This window comes from Thunnus thynnus, chromosome 2 (genome assembly GCF_963924715.1).
Source record: "Thunnus thynnus chromosome 2, fThuThy2.1, whole genome shotgun sequence".
NCBI lineage: Eukaryota > Metazoa > Chordata > Actinopteri > Scombriformes > Scombridae > Thunnus > Thunnus thynnus.
In genome coordinates, this window is record NC_089518.1 from 30,198,894 (window position 1) to 30,214,802 (window position 15,909).

At 38.6% G+C, this 15,909-nt stretch overlaps 1 protein-coding gene across 1 annotated transcript in view; it reads left to right on the forward strand.

The window, feature by feature from the left end:
• Nucleotides 1–15,909, forward strand: part of si:dkey-215k6.1 (transmembrane protein 132D) — a 278,691-nt gene that overhangs the window by 195,817 nt on the left and 66,965 nt on the right. The gene's annotated exons all lie outside the window — the stretch shown is intronic.

Genomic DNA, 15,909 nt, shown 5'->3' on the forward strand with positions numbered 1-15,909 from the left:
TGGAGACACGACCAATGCACTTACAACGCATATGCACATTCACATTCAGAGACCCTAGATGTGTATGCAAATGCACGCACATTTACAATCCACTCAAATCCACACGCACAACCTACCTGCACACACAATGTTTCCCCTATGCATGTGTCATACTAGCAAGTGTCATTCCTGGTGAGACTCAAACACATTTGCCTCTTTAGGTCTTAAAAATCTGCTTTCCATATAAACCCTAAACTTTCATTGTTCCCACAGCAGTGCTACTCAATATTTCAGTCTAGACCTCCGAATATCATTAAAAAGCACTGACTCACATTATGCATATGCATCAATATGCAATAAAAACTGAAATGCAGTAATTATTTGCATATGTGGCGAATGGAAGCAGATAATGTAATGTTATCACGTTACCAATAACAGCTCAGTAATGCACATCGTCAGAGAGGATGATACTGTAGCTAGCATCTGCTGGTATACTGGGGTCACACATTGCCGTTGCTGGAATTTGGAAGTCGCAAACGCAGCTGTTTGTGGTGCGTGTGCAGTTTGAGGGCTCCTCGTGTCTTGTCCACTGCCTGGCTAATCGGTTGCCACTTTCTGGCTGCCTCTCTTTACAACGTAGCTTAACTGTAATTAACTGTAGTAATTTAGGTGTGCTAAAAGAAAACTGGGCGCCGGCTGTGTGAGGTAATTTAACCATTGTCTCGCCCCAGCTGGCTGTGCAGCACTGGGTGCTAGCCGCTCTGGCTGGGTAAGTGAGCAGGGGCGGGGTGTGTCCTGTCAGCAGCACCACACTCGTTTTAGCTGTTGTTTTTTATAGATTTTATCCAGTTGTTTTAAACTTTTATCGCTCTCCCATTTTACTCAACAGACACATGTCCATTCATTTTAACCATGATGCCACACAGCTCTCTGGCTGGTCTACAGAGTGATAGCCTGAAAGTAATGAAATGTGAACTGTTTAGACTTTTTTATCATCATAGAGACATGGTTGTCTCAGGGAGACTGCCGTCCCCTTTTTGAAGCACCTCCTGATATTATACACCTCCATCTAACCCGGCTGTCAGGCAGGGGAGGGAGAGTTGCTGTTATTTACAGAAAAATTTTACATAGTAGTTTTAAATCATTTGAACATCTTGGTTTTATGGTCAATTTTAAAGATCCAGTAACAATTTCAATAATCTACAGACCATCCAAGTCAAACAATGTTTTTATCCAAGAGTTCACTGAGTTATTATCCCATTAAGAAATTCTTATTTTAGGTGACTTTAACATACATGATTGCTGCCCTTCTCAGACTTTTGTCACCGATTTTATGGATATTTTGGAATCTTTTAACCTCGCTCATGCAATACAAGAACCCGTATATTCTAAGGGCCACTCCCTGACCCCCTTGACCTAGTTCTGTACAGTAGTTTCAGCCCTGACAACTTTGAGAAGAATTAAATCATTGCTCTCACACCTGGAAAAAGTCATTCTCACACTTATTTTGTCTAAACTTGACTAATGTAACTCCCTCTTTTCTGGCATAAATCAAAAGTCACTCTCTCACCTCCAACTAGTTCAGAATGCAGCAGCTCGGCTTCTTACTGGTTTGAACAGACGACATCACATCACCCCAATCCTGGCCTCTCTGCATTGACTCCCTATTCAATTTAGAATTGATTTAAGATCATTTTTAAAGCACGTCTGGACCTGGCCCCAAGTTACATAGCAGAAATGTTGACCCTATATGAGCCAGTTCGCAGCCTTAGATCCTCAGGTTGGGCCCTTCTGACCCTTAAACAAAGTTGGGGCTTAAATCTTAAAAAAGGTGACTCTGCTTTTGCCATCAGGGCCCCTCGGCTTTGGAATGACCTGCCTGAGTAGATAAGGCTAAGGAGATCAGAACACCAGCAACACTTGTAGTATAAAGAACAACTTTATCAGTTGACCGATGTGTTTCAGCTTATGGCCTTCATCAGGGTCTTATGAGGAGATAAGGCTTGCAGAATCAGTGATTTCTTTTAAATCATTTCTTAAAACCCATTTTTATACACTTGCTTTTACATGATGTCACCTTTTTATTGCTTTTATTCTTTTTTATTTGTATTTATTTATATTTATATTTTTTAATGTATTTTATTGTCTTACATCTCTTTTTCTGTCTTCTTTCATCATCCTTCTGTCTTCTCTCTACTGTGTTTCTGCATTTTTTGTCTTCTTCTTCTTCAGTTCACTGCTGTCTTCACAGCAGACAACATTTTAGATAACTTCCAATTTGGATCTTAGTGCAGCTTTTGATAATGTAGATCACAGCATCCTGATTGAAAGGCTTAGGCAGTGAGTGCCTTCATGTCTGAAACTGTTTCTCTTTCCTGTGGTGTACCCCAGGGTTCTGTCTCGGGTCCTGTACTATTTGCTCTGTATATACTTCCCTTAAGTGATATTATTCGCAAATTTAAAGGTATCTCTTATCATTTTTACATTTAAGACATTGGGTCCCTTTCTTCAGCTGTACAATCTAACCTTAGAAACCTCTGTGTTATATTTGATTAGGCTATGCACTTTGATCAACATATCAAATCGCTAACTGGTTCATGTTTCTTTCATCTAAGATGTTAGAGATGATTATTCATGCTTTTATATCATCCCGACTGGACTGCTGCAATTCCCTTTTCACCTGCCTCAGTAAATCGTCCCTGGACCATCTACAAATGGTCCAAAAAACTGCTGCAAGGCTGTTGACCAGGTCCAGCAGGACAACTCACATCACACCTATCTTATCATATTTACATTGGCTTCCCATCAAGTTTAGGAATCATTTTATGGTGCTTCACATATTGAGCCCTACATGTTCAGGCACCCGTGTACATCTCTGACCTGCTCCATCCTTATATCACCAGTTGGTTACGCTCTTCCAATAGACATACAATCTGCGGTCTCTGTTGACACGTTTAAAAAAACAGCTGAAGACTCATTTATTCAAAATAGCCTTTGTCTCACCTCATAGTGCCTAGTGTTTGTGTCTTGTGTGTTTTTAAGTTATGTTACTGCTTATGTTTTATTGTTTGTTTCTTTTATTGTATCTTATATTTTTATGGTCTTATTTTAAACAATTATACTCTTGTGAAACACTTTGTAACCTGCTCTGTGAATGGTGCTTGTTCCTTGCCTCTTGCAGAGATTGAGAAAATACCTTATCCTACAGTATTCTGGTGACTGTAGACTGGAGGTTTTAAATATTTTGTGTTCAGTGCAATACAAATTACAATACAAAATGTGTTTTAAATTTATGAATAAATTTTATCCCTTCAAAATGGAGGAAATCTTTTTATAATTATACTTTGAAGTAACGCTTACTTTTTATATATTTTTTATACAATGCTTACATACAGAAATGTTTGTTTAAATCTGTAACTTTTCTAATTAGATCAAATCCAACCATTACTTCCTACATTCACAGATCAAAACAGACATTATTGCTCTGGCTAAAGCAACCAAGAACCTCTGGCTAAAAAGTGAGTATGAGGATGCTTTTCAAAATGCTCCCAGTTCCATTACCACTGAGGTAGAGCTAATCTGGCCTGATAGCCCTCCTTCCAACAGCAAAGCCCTGGTGAGAAAACCCAATTTTGTTCAGGGCTTCTGCAACCCCTGTCTCTTCCACACGCCAGAAAAAGCAAGCTTGAAACCATCATTTCAGTAGCTTTCAAATAGCACTGCTGTTGGGGTTTGCTATCTTTTTTTAAGGGGGGCTAGTGTGAATGGAGCTGAGAGATGAGCGATGCTACATCTCATTTCTAATATTCTTAGAGACGGAAGGGTTTAAATATATTTTTCAGTAAAATTCGGTGCTCGTGGATATTAGTAGAAGGTTTAAGGTATCTTTCAGTGAGATTACAGCAGGAAGGCTGTCAAAACTAATCTCACTAATTCACATGTAACCCTTGCACGTTTGATGTGTTAAATAAAAAATTATTTACATCATAAATTATTACATTAACAGTACCTGAGGAGGTAGGCTTTACTGTGATTGTGAACAGTAACCTGACAAATAGCAGCCTTGAAGTAGCCTTCAATTATTTTGCCATTTCCAATCCATGTGTGTTGTGTGAAGTTTTCTACAAATAACTGTTCATACATGAGAATTAAACACAGGAGAAAATAAGGAAGATTGCTTATAGTTCCCTGCTTGCCACAGGATTTGGCATGGCAAACAATGAAGCAAAAAGAAACATTTATGGAAAATTATTTTTTTAAAAACTGTTGCAAAACTTTTTTCACCACATTCTTTGGTTGAAAACTCCCATTGTGTAAAACATTCCTTCTAAAAAGAGTTTTTATCCTTTTATTGGGATACAGATAAGTCTTAAATTTAAAGGAAAGACAACATGAAGTGGCTTAGTAAGGTGGCAGTCCACCATGAGCCGCCAGAACAGATTTAACCCCCATAATCACCCATCACCCAACCTATTTACATCAATTTGATTATTTGTATTTGTGGATTTTAATTACATGTTCTTCCCCAAATATGTTAATTGTCCAGTGTTAGTATGGGCTTTGCATGGCAATCAGATCTAAACAAAATGTATTATCAGTGACTGTGAGTCTTTCCCAAACTGGCTAACTGCTTTGAGTTACCTAAACACAACATAAATGGTAACCATGCTTTAGTGCCACAAGTGGATAGTGGGAAAATAAATTAGATATATTATCACTGAACATTTTATTAAGAAAATTCTATTGTGCTGATGTATAGAACCCAATCTTGGCAGAATATATTTCTCTTTAAATGTATTTGCTGTTACAAATCAGTAGTATATAAATGTAATTTCTAAGACAGTTGTTTTATCTTATTCATTAGATATTATCGCCACAAGAAAATTAGTAATTATTCAAAGTATCTCTCCACACAGTTATCTGGAAGTGCAGAAAAAATCGTGCAAATCTATAGTCTGACTACATGTGTTCTGCTACTCCTAAAGCTTATGCACACACACAGACAGCTACATGTATTATGTGTATATATACACACTTACCCACCCAGTTTCACTTTCTCTCCCTCTGTCTTTTTTCTGCCTTTCTCCTTTGGGTAAAAGCATCCAAATGGCTGCTATTACAAGCAATTTCGGCCTCCTGATTTGTTTACAAGAACTGCTGACCAGGTGTTGATTGTTGGTTGGTTGTTTAAGGTGTCTATCATTGAGAGGGATGTCTGTGATAGGTCACCAAGATGAAAGCTTCAACTTTACAGGGTCTTTGGAAGAAGGAAGGAAGGGGAAAAAATGAAATTATCAGCTAGAAACTTCAAAGAAAGCTGGGTGTAATGTCTTCTGCAAAGTCTTACATCCTTCTTCCTAACCAGTTCAGCATCTGAGCACGGGAAGAAAACCACATTATCACAAGTACGAGCATATTATAAAATGTGTGATCTACCACTGTTACATATTTAAACAGCCTAAAAACTAAGCTTCACACATAATTGCAACAGGAGCACTCAGAGAAAACATTATTTTTCTGTCTGATCTGTTTGGGTGATTCAACTCCACCTCGCCCATCATCTACCATCTCCCAAATCAAAAGTCAGCTTACCAACAGTAGAAATATGGTAGTGCAATGGGTTCTCTCTTTACGAGACAACAATGAAAACTAGAACACCCCCTGTCATTACTGAGTGCTCTGACATTTTCCTCCTAATTCCGCATATCCATTAAGGTTCTGGTCTCCTTGCTGAGCGGGAAAGAAAGAGGCCCTCTTCAGGAAACGAGGGATTATTAGGAGTGATTTGTCTCCTGCGGGGGCTGAAAAATTGGTTTCATCTTTTAGTGAGGTGAGGGGAGGAGAGGGGTGGAGAGAAGGGGGGAGACCTATAGATGAAGAGTGAGACAAAAAGAAATCCAGCGAGTGATAGAAACAGAGACAGGGAGAGACATAGAAATGAGAGAGGGGAAAATGAGAACAAAAACTCTTCATTTGAGGTGTGCTGTATGTTTTAATGGGCACTGTCTTTGCTAACACTCATTTGAGGGCAATAATATGATTAAGCTGCTAGCATAAGTCCATAAAATGACACCTCTTTTAATCATGTTTCCATTTGGTACTTGACTACTGCAAATAGTCAAACTAAAATGAATTAAGAAAATGACAGACCAATATTAGCTTTGTAACCTATGACATCCTCAACCACCAAAATAAATACAAAAGTTCAGTGTCAACTTCAGCTAATTTCACACAGTCTTTGCTGAATGAAGGCACAGTCGGGAGAATTCATTGCCTAAGGAGAAGAGTAGGGTGGGACAGGAGAAGTGAAAACTGGTCAGAGTAGTAGAAATGTTTAATTCCCCACTCTGAAAAGTGGATCTTTTGCATGGCAACCTACAGCGACAGCTAGTCATTGAACAGAATTGAGAGTGTTGCTGCTTTTCAAACTGATAGCTCAGTGAGAAACTTTCCTTTTATTTAACCCAGATGCTAACATTTGTCTCTAAACATTTTTGAGGAAGGATGTAGGTCATGCATCCACAATCATTTTCCTCGCACAATGAACAGCTGTGAACATTCTGTTTTAAATGCTGCATTTGTTTCATCCCTCCCTGAATATATCCCTACTGGACAGTCTGTAAATTCTAATTTCAGATTATATTCCCACTGGCTCCGGATATCACACAGTCTATCTGAAAGAGCCATGGGTTATGTCAGCATGTCACTTGATGAGATATAATAACCACCACCTTCAGCTACATTAGTTATATTTAGTCAGTGATCTTTATTTTGAATTGTGGGTATCTGCAGGCAATATAATTCCTGCTAAACAAGTCCATCATCATCATCATCATCATCATCATCTTTTTAAGAAAGAGAACTCAATGTGGGCTAATTTCAGTTTTTCACTAATATTTTTTATCAACTTTTGTAAAGCGTGTCGACACACTTTCTCATTCAAGGGAATGGGAAAGTGTGTCCAAACCTTTGACTGGTGCTGTAGTCAGTCACCCAAATATACAAACAACATCAAAAGCAGTGCCAGACATCTTGAAATATACAGTAAGTCCAGTGTTTAAAGTTTAAAGACCCCCTCCACTCAAAAATGTGTTTTGCTTATTGTTGCATTAGTTGGATGTTTGAGTTTCGCTGTGCAGAATGATGTATGTGCCAAGTTTGAAACCGGAAGGCTGTTTTCACATTCATCTGATGTAAGGGGAAAGTTTCTCTGTGCTCACCAAAAATCAGAGTTTAAGGCTTGTATCTAAGAGCATCACAACTCATTTGGAGCCAATCATGGGCCAGTGTACAACTTACACAAGTGTAATATGGAAACTTGAAGTCTTCAGTGTACCTCTTTTTTCCAGCAACTTTTGAAATGAAAAATGTTTGCATATTCATAGATCCTGGAAGTTTTAATGGGGGAGAAGGAGTACATGTAATTTTAAGGATTATAACAAGATTATTAAACTTTTTTGTGGAAAAAACCGTATCAGACACAAATTATTATTCAAAGTAGAGTATTTTATATACGTCTTAAAACATATCTTGAGAAGATCTTTAAAATCACCCAATGGAATGACATTCAATTTTAAAGTTCAGTATTTTATCCACTGGAGTATCAGGAGTTTGCCAGTCTTGAGATCTGGTCAGTGAATAATAATGTTATTATTATTATTATTATTATTATTATTATTATTATTATTATTATTATTATTATTATTATTATTATTATTATTATTTAGTAGTAGTAGTGGTGGTGGTGGTAAAAGCACAGTAAAAGAAGCATGTACAGATGAAATAGATTCTTCTCCAAATGCTAGTTGTATGACTGAGCAAATGGCGAAGCTGATTTGAATTGAATGAAAGAGTATGAGCAGTATACTACATAGAGGGCATAGTGGTTGCTATGGGCTTTTTGTTCACTGTCAAAAAGCCCATGCTGCCTTGTTTCATGAGGCAAAAGCACGCAGCAAAGAACAACAATGAGCACCACATGCTTGAACCAGCTCAAGTTTCAGCACCATGGACAGCGTCATAGAACACATCACAGTGATGGTAAGTTATAGCATCATATTCCTAATGGGACACAGTCTTATGTTCATGTTGATGTAAAAGTGGTTCTTTTTCATTTTCTTGCATTTGGTTTAATTTGCAAATGTCAGACTTTAACTGGTTTACAGGTGGCCCATTTCTGTGATATGACAAATGAGAAAACATGACAGAAAATAACTGAGATAATTGGACAAATGTGACAAAGGAGGGACAAAACAACTCACATGTTAGCCGAGGGAAAGCTGAATAAAAAGGCAGGTCAGAAATGGGCCTGTTACAGTGGGGCTGATAAAATGGATCAGTGATAATGTTGTTTTATGTTCCCTACAAGCGCAATTACACACCTCTGCCTGGAATGAGGCAGGTTCACATCCTCTCAGAGTGAGGGAGAAAGAGACTGAGAGAGACTAAGAGATCTCTTCTCTATAAAATCATCATTGCTAGGATACATAAAATTAAAATGTATGTTGTACAACAGCGGCAGCATTGTTTCTGCTAAAGTATCATGCTAATAAGTACAATTTTAGTTTTAAATGACAGAGAAGAATGAAAAAAAGATGAGATGAGATTTTTTTCTTGACTAGTGGTTTGTCATGTCTGATTCTGTGTGATACCCGTGATCCGTTTCCACCTCTCCTTTTTTATATAAATCATACCTGTCTTAGAGAATTACTATTCATATTCTTTTTCTCCTCCTCATCTTCCTCTTTTTATCTCTCCCTCTTCTCTCTTTGTCCTCAACCTCTCGTCTAGCTCTCTCTTCTTTCTACCTCTGCTTTCTGCTCATTCGTCCTTCTCTTTATCCTCTTTATCCCTCTCTTTCCTCTCTTCCTCCACTCTTCCCTTCCCCCTTTCTCTTTCACCTCTCTCTCTCTGTCTCCTCCGTCTTCCTCCTCATCCTCTCTCTCTTTACTTCTCCAAAGAGTTTCACTTCTCTCAGAGGCTTTGCTATGTAATTAATTCTTAATTGGAACACGTGTTTATCTTTGTTGCTGGAAGATGCCTGTGAGTTTCACTTCTCAATGCGCTGTGTGTGTGTGTGTGTGTGTGGGTGTGTGTTTGTGTGCAGACCTCTTAGCAGGGCAGTTATGCTAAGTGGGTCCTTAATTTGCCCACTCTGATTGGTTCTCTGTAAGAGGAAGTCAGTAAGCAGGAAAAGGAAACAGAATAGTCAATAATCTGTTGATGAAAGCAGACACACACACACACAGTTTTCAAACTCAATTATAGATTTGCCATTTTCACAGTCTGGGTGTTTAATAAAAACAGCCTTTCCTCCCTTTCTACCCCTATCAGTTTTTTTTTTAATCTTTATGTCTCGATCTATTGTTTTCTCAATTCACCTATTCTCTCTCTCTCTCTCTCTCTCTCTCTCTCTCTCTCTCTCTCCTCTCTGTCTCTCTGCAGTGGTCTAAATACCTGAGCTTGCTAATTTACATTGACGCTATAAGCAAGTCTCTGTGAAATCCATCACACACACTCCCCAGGTACTCTGTGTTTGTTTTTAACTCACATACTGCTCAGCATAAGTGCAAAGATTTTTCTTTAAAAGAAAAACAAACTTTTTTTTTTTTTTTTTTCTCTAATAACTCATAAAATCAGCAAATCCGATTTAAGGTGATGAGAGGAAGATGGTCCTGCCCCTTTGACAAATACTCACTGCCTCTAGTTAGTTTGAAACAAAGCCATGATCACATCACATCATAATAGACTGCTTTAGTAATTTCCAGGGATGGACACTGAGGAAATATTCACTGTGAACTCTTTTTCTTTTGCTTGCGTGTGAAGATTCTTTGACATTTGAGGTCTCTTTTGTCAGGTAATTCAACTAATTTAACCGTGTTATCCTGGCAATTAACCTCCAAGTCTGCTATTTCACTCACTACTGTATGTCTCTCCAGTTTGCAGAAACACGTCTTGATACTTGTTTTTTTCACCCATGCCCCCCCCCCCCCCCACCACTATACCTCTTTTCAGTTACAGTATTTGCTTGTTACCCGCCTTCAACCAGCCAATTAATCAACACATATGACATATTCTACTGTATGTGTGCGTGCATGTGTGAGTGTAAGTATTTGGGTCACTGAGAACTTGTGTGTCCTGGACTGCAGGTTCATTTCCATACCAAGCGGCTCTGGCTCACTCCAATCAGTCAACAAGAATAGGAGGAAGAGAGAGGGGGAGAGAGTGTGGGAGAGAGGGAGATGTTTAAAGTTAGAAGAATAAATTTGAAAGTAAGTTAGGAAATGGCAAAAGCTATAAGGCTACAGGAGGGCACAACTCTTTTTTTTTTTCTTAGTGGCTCCATAGATGCATGCAAAGTCGATGAAACAAGCAAGATAAAGGCACATTTGCCCTGGGCAATGTATATTGAGAAGGTCCTCTTTAGATTTTTAAGTTGCACAAGACATTTGCCTGATACGATGCAAATTCTAGTCTGCTTCAAGCAAACCCTTGTCACTTATTGTATATTGCAAAAAAACTCCAAAAACTCCATTACTTTATAGCCAGTCCAGCACAAACTGCTTTGAAGCCTAAATTTTTAGCTTCTCAAAGAATGTCTGATGTTGACAAAAAACACTGTCCAATAATGTCTATGACTATAACTGTGGTTTTTTCTCTCTTATGATGAATGTTTGTGTCAAAACAGCTGGCATATTTTCAATGCGATTCTGTTACTTATTTTCCAAGTCAAGTGATCAAACTCTTGAAAGTAACATGAGGGGGAAATTTCAGTGTTACCAGGGTGAGATAGAAAGAAAATAAACAGTCGGAGTGACACATTGCGTTTTATAAACAGTTGTTTGCACTCGCTGATTCTCACTTTAGATGATAAACACTTCAATATCTCCTTTCTATATCATGTGGTTAAGAACACCGAAATTATATTTCGATCCAAATAACATCCTTGTGCCCTCAGGGGCCGTTCAGGGGGCTCCACAGGGTCACCCACCAAAACAAATACTCTTATTCTCTCTTGAAGTATATCAGTTATAAGCACTACCTAGTGGAGAATGTACTATTGTATTTTCTTTTCACTCTTGAAGTCATACTATGCAGGATTTTACAAAAAAAACATTTCTGGTTGTCAGCCTTTGGGCAGTGGGTGTGCAGCAGACAGGATGAAGCTCTGCATTTACACAAATCCACTAATGCAGCTTCTTCCTGCAGGGTTGTGTGGAGGTGCGGGCGTGTTTATTTGTGCTTCAGAATGTAACCGCCATGACACAATCAGAAAATAATGTTTTATTATTTTTGATTCACTGCTTTGTTCTCACTAATGCCGCTCCCTCTCTTCATTCACTCTCTAGCTCTCTCAACCACCGCTGCTCTCTCTCTCTCTCTCTCTTGCTCTGGTGTCATTGAGCCGGGGAGGAGGGGCCAACTTTGAATGGTGCATTTCGAAAACAGCAACCAGCAAATCCTGCATAGTATACCTTTAAGAATTTAATCTTACCAAATACAGCGTCGATGAGGGATCATGGGCTGTGTTTTTATCCAAACCAGAGACTACAGTTGACTAAAATAAAAAATAAAAACCTACTTTAGTTTATGGTTGAGATAAAAATGTATATATAAAGCCCACTGAAATTGTGGAGGCCTGTGACATGAATAAGAGTAACCAGTCCTGTGCTAGAGAGATTTCTGAAGAGTGGGGAGAGATGAACTGGGACAAATTTTACTTAAATTTGATTGATTTGACTTTTGTCTTTTCATGAACCAAATCAGAAATTGAGAACAGCCTCCTTCATGCTCAGTTACATTTAATCCCACCTGGGAGCCGCTTAATCCAACCACAATGTCCTCATGGACCACTAAAGCAGCTGTACTGGAGCATTTTGGGGATAGAGTGCTGTGCTCAAGTGCACATCAGCAGCAATCTAAAGGGGAGTGAGAGTCTTCCAACCAGGGGTTAGCCTAGGGTTAAAACAGAAAAACCTTTTAAACCTTCTAATATTTAGCTCAAATGCAACCCTCAAAAAATGTAAAATCCTGTACAGTCTTGTGGGACAACAACAAATACATAATTTTAGATGGTGAAATAATCAAAAGACAAAAACAGGACAGGAAAACAGAGAGGGAGAAAAATTAAAAGGAACATTCAGATGGTGAGATAGGAAGCAGATGTCATTCTATCATGAAATTAGCCTAGTTAGCTAAGTACAAGCGACAGAGGTGGGCGAGAAACAGACAGACAGAGTGATGAGGTGACATAGAGACAGAATGAGAAGAGAGAAAAATTTGACTAGTTCAAAATAGGCATGATGAGGGGGGTGGGGAAAAAAGAGGGTAGGAACTGAGGGGGGAAAAGGGGGAGAGGTTAAATTGATAGATGTAGGCAGGAAAGAGAATAGACAGAGAAAGGAGGGAGGGGTTTGACTAATTGATAGAAGTAAAAAGAGGAGACAAAGAGAAAGAGGGATGAAGAAATAAAGAGAGGGCAAAGAAAGAGGAAGCACGAGAGGGAGGAAATTAGACGAGCTAAAATGGTAGAAGTGGGCGCAGAGGGGAGAGAGAGTGAGAGTGCTGGAGAGAGAGGAGGATGGAAAGAAAAGAGGAGGGCCCGGTGGAGGTGCAGAGCACCATGTAATAGTCCCTTGGAAGTCCTGGCTAGCACAGAGGAAGAGAGAAAAGACTGAGAGACATAGGGAAAGAGAGACAGAGGAGGCGTTGAAGAGAGGAGACGAGAGAGCAGGGCAGTTCTAATGCAATTAGGGGTCTGGAAATTGAAAGTACAATTCTCCCTGGGATCTTCACAAGAGTGGTGTGTGTGTGTGTGTGTGTGTGTGTGTGTGTGTGTGTCTGTGGTTGACTGGGTTGTTAGGTCTCATATCTACCAAATGTCTTCATCCCTCCCCCCCTCCTGTTCTATCTCTCCGTCTCTCCCACTCTCAATTTGACTTCTCAAAATGACTCTCTCTTTTAACTGTCCCCTCCTTCCATTTAATTTCTCTTTCTTCCCGTCCCCACTGTCGCCCTCCCCTTCCCTCCCTGACTCCATCCATCCATTTGCGTCTATCTGCCCCTTCCCTTCCATCTCTCTCTTCTCCGTATTTGTGTGTTTCATTAATGAGTGAGGAGGAAAGCAAAATGTCAGCTGCTTTTTACATTTACATTTTGTACATGAGACATTTAGCTTATGTTCTTATCCATTTCGACCCGCCCTTGGTGCTACATTTCATTTTTTTTAGATCACGAAAAACCTAAGCAGCCAAGTAATGAATGCCAACAGCCTTAATAAAAGAAAACAATATAAGACAATACTGTTTAATTAATTTTATGCAACGGCATTCACATAACACCAGTAAGCAGCAATGCTTTCAGGAATACTGATCAAATTCTAATTATGATGTGATCAGTTCTTCCCATTAAGATGATTAAAATTTTAGTCCTGTTTTTTCTTCATATTTAAAATAGTTTTATTAGCGCGTAGAGACACATAAATTCAAGCAAGTTAAATTAGCGAGTTATGTGACATTTGTGAGATAGCTTTAAACTCAACTGAATTATCTTGTTAAAAAGTTACACTTATTATCTCATTATAACTTCTATGTGAAACTTTGTTTTTAACTATCAGAAATTGTCACAAATTTGTGTTTAATTAGGAATGAGGTTTAATTAAATATTACAGGTTAAATGCAATTATCTTGACAAGGTAATAGTTAAATCATTTTCTTTGTTTTTTCGACAACACAATCAAGCATCTGAAGTTATTGTTAAGTGCCACATGATGTAATGACGTTGTCATTTAAAGGGAGTTTATTGTCAGTAACTCACAAAGACACTTTCAACAACTACACATTCAAATACATACAGTATGTACACAGTGTAGGCATTCATTAACACTTATTCCACCAATCTTTTCCCTGATAAGTGGTGTTTCAGGAAATGCTTAAAACACACCAGTCTCTCTGGATAATTACCTGCTCTAATTAGTAGTGTGCATAATTACCATTGGCAAATCTAAACGTTGTCCCCAAGAAGACTTATCCTTTTGGCCCCATTAGCGCTTGTGTGCATATAGGTGTGTTTGTGTATGCAGTCATTTTTTTGCATGTGCATGTGAGCGAAGTGTTTGTCCATACTTTCAACCTTTGATTTCCATACTGGCAGTGGGACAGGAAGGAAGTAGGTTAAGCGTGTGCAAATTGCCACAGCAACAGGGTGATTGACTCCCAGGTACCCCTTTAGGCTCATTAGCATCTCGTTAACGGCTGCAATTAGTGGTGTGACAGACAGGCAGGTGAGACAACGAGGAATAGATTGACATTGGCCGCAGAGGTGATAAGGTTTAGGATAACCTTGACTCTCTAGAGCAGGGCAGAGCAGAGCAAGAGGCAATGAAAACTGAAGAAAGCTGGTATGGCAAAAAGACAAAGTGATATTTTTTTTAAAAACATCAATACTGTTTCTTAATAACAGTGGAAAAAAACAGAAATATGAACACAAAAAATGAGAAAAGAGGAAGAAAAAAACAAATTCTATTAAACAAAAGTTAGAGACTATTTAATATGTTGATATATTTGCAAACAAGCTCTGATTTGCGCATTCATCACTACTTGTTTGTTTGTGATGTTAGTTATCAGGAAGTTATATTTTTTATATTAACCATAATCAAATGACTATGGGATCAGTGAATGTGCAGTTCCCCTTGGCTCTACGGAGCGCTGCAGTGTCTTTCAGTTCACTGTTTGGTTTTTTTCCAGAATGCTACTTTTTTTTTACTATTTTGGTTAACTCTCACTGCTCTCTTTAGTGTATCCTTCTGCGGCAGGCAACCAAACAGCAGGTAGACAAAGTTAGCAACCAGCTAGTCAACACAGTGAAGCATTTAACAGCATAAGAGCCAGAAATTTCCTTCAGGAAACTGTGGAGACTAACATAAAGCTTGAAAGAGAGTGAACATTGTATTATATTCATCAAGTTGTATCCAACAGAGACAACTCTGTATCTGTTCAATGTGCAAACAGACAACTGTTTGCTGAAATGTTCACAATCTTATAAGGTGATAATATGTCAGTTTTGTGTTTATAGCATGTTACACTGCCCCCAAGTGGCCAAAAAAATCAATAAAGGCATGTTTTATTATGATAATCTCATGTTTTTGGCATAGCAACTCACTATGAATGAGCATTATCTTGATGACTAACAAAAAGTGATGTATTTCTTTTGACTTGATTGGCATTGGTATATATTAACAGTCTGATTTTCACAGGCACAGAGATGGCCATGTTTGTTTTGGCAGTATGGTTGTAACCATCATCCACAGTGTATTTAGAAGGCTGCCTGGCTATAAATGTTCTTTCTGAGCAACATCCTTCCTCATGTTCACACAGCTACACACATTCACACATTCACATACCTGATACAATCGTAGTCTCACACTGTTGTCCACCCACAAGCTGGGTGTTTATTGCCTTGAAGTTAACAATTGGACATGTTTCATCACACAGTGTGTGGTTGAATTAGTCACACAAGGATCAACAGAACCTTCAAAAACGCCCTCTCATCCATGCCTGCTCTCAGCTCTCATCAGTCCAGTGCTCCTACACATTATTATACTGTGCCTCGTTCATGCATTTATGCCTGATAAATGGGGTGGGTGTTAAACCCACAATGACGTATCAAGAAAAGTTTATAAGTGTTGGCAGTCGCCATGAAGTCTGAGAATGTAATATGTATTTACACTGACAACACAGATGATAATATGAGAATAAATAAGCTGTAGATTTGATATTTGCAATGTGACAACACAGCTCACAGATCTCTGGAGCAATGACTCTCAAACCTTTTCACATGAAAGACCCCTAAATTAACACAAATCAGACCCCCGTTTGATAAGATTTTGTCCCATGTTCCCCCATCTGATAAGATTTTTGCTTTTAGATATTT